A 1,779-nucleotide genomic window follows, 5' to 3' on the forward strand; every position below is an offset into this window, starting at 1 on the left:
CAGAGTCCCAGTGTCAATTTTGGGCCCTCTAGGACAACCAGGGACCAGATGGGAGCAAGGTTAGAGAAAAGCTCTGTTTCTGTCCACTTCCAATCCCTTATCATTGGGGGCCAGGGTGGCCATTTGGACAGCGGCTGTATCTCGGGTATGTGATGTTGTAGGAAGCTGGAACTCACAGGATAGACTCCTTTAAGGCGTCTGAGCTTGTCCTGAAAGTCCCAGCTTCCTAGGACACTGTGTGGCTAAGAAAAAGCCTCTGTCCATTTGGCACCCCTGGGTTCCAATACTAAGGGATTGGAGGTGGACAGATTAGACATTTGCCTTACCACTTTGTCCTAAAGTATGTACATAGAATAATCATACAATGACAATCCATTCCTCATTTAACATTTATTCACACAACTCGCTATAAATATAACTATACTATTTAACTATACATTTAAAGCTCTATATCCACACTATTTAAAACACTATATCCACACTATTTAACACTCTATATCCACACTATTTAACACTCTATATCCACACTATTTAACACTATAATCCACACTATTTAAAACACTCTATATACACTATTTAAACACTCGCTATATAATAACAACAACTAACTATATACACTATTTACGGTATCGCAACCGTCTTTTTGCCATATTGGTCTTTTTCTTTGCAGCCTGCTGGCCCGCCTTGTAAGGGCTGATGCGGACCGAGCAGGACCTGCGCTTGCGGAGCTGTGGTGGACCCTCCTCGCCGGGCTGCTGCGGACCCTCCTCGCCGGGCTGCTGCGGACCCTCCTCGCCGGGCTGCTGCGGACCCTCCTCGCCGGGCTGCTGCGGACCCTCCTCGCCGGGCTGCTGCGGACCCTCCTCGCCGGGCTGCTGCGGACCCTCCTCGCCGGGCTGCTGCGGACCCTCCTCGCCGCTACTGCTGCTGCTGGTGGTGCTGTCGCTGCTGTCACTGCTGTCGCTGGTGGTGGTGCTGCTGCCGCCGGTGGTGGTGCTGCTGCTGCCGCCGCCTGACTTTTTAGCAGGGACCTCCGCCTCCTCGCCGCCGTCGTCGTCACTGACCCTCTGACGCTTCATGGATTTGCTGCCAGACGGACCGGCCTGCTGCTCCCCCTCACCTGGCCTTTGCTCCAGAGAGTCCGCAATAATTTTGCGGATCCTCTGGACCTCTGCCAGGTCAGGGTTCTGCACATAGAAGCGGTCGGCCGTGGTTGTGTCGTGGCACATGAGGTCTGACACCTTCTTTCTCTCCTCTGCTGTGTTGGCCTGTTTGGCCTGGAAAATGAGAAATGTTTAGTTCTCATGCTCACCTCTCAGGACAAGATGAAGCAGCATGCTGGAGTGTGAAACTTACATATGTGGCAATGGCAGTTCGGATCAGGGTGAAGTTGATCTCCCCCTGGAGCCCCATCAACTTCCACACACGCTGCAGGCAGTTGTTAAGGTTTTTGGACGGCCCCTTGCCCTGTGTGTATAGGAGGAAGTTGTTGCGCTGGTCTTGGGGAATCGCCAACTTCACCCTCAGCCACCTCTGAAGCCACTGGAATTCCTCCGGCGTGCAGAGGACCTGTGCCTCGCCAAAGGCCTTCACAGTTTTATGTTCCTTTACCTGCGTGTCACACAGAGACAGAGTGTTTGTAAGCATGATTTATGTCACTGCCGTACACACGCACACACACACACACACACCTCATTTCTGCATACTCACATGGATCAGGTAGCCACTGTCGCTGCCGCTGCGCTCTGCCTCGGCCACTTCCTGGTCGGTCATGTTGGC

Source organism: Telmatherina bonti (genome assembly GCF_933228915.1).
Source record: "Telmatherina bonti genome assembly, chromosome: 8".
Taxonomy (NCBI): Eukaryota; Metazoa; Chordata; class Actinopteri; order Atheriniformes; family Telmatherinidae; genus Telmatherina; species Telmatherina bonti.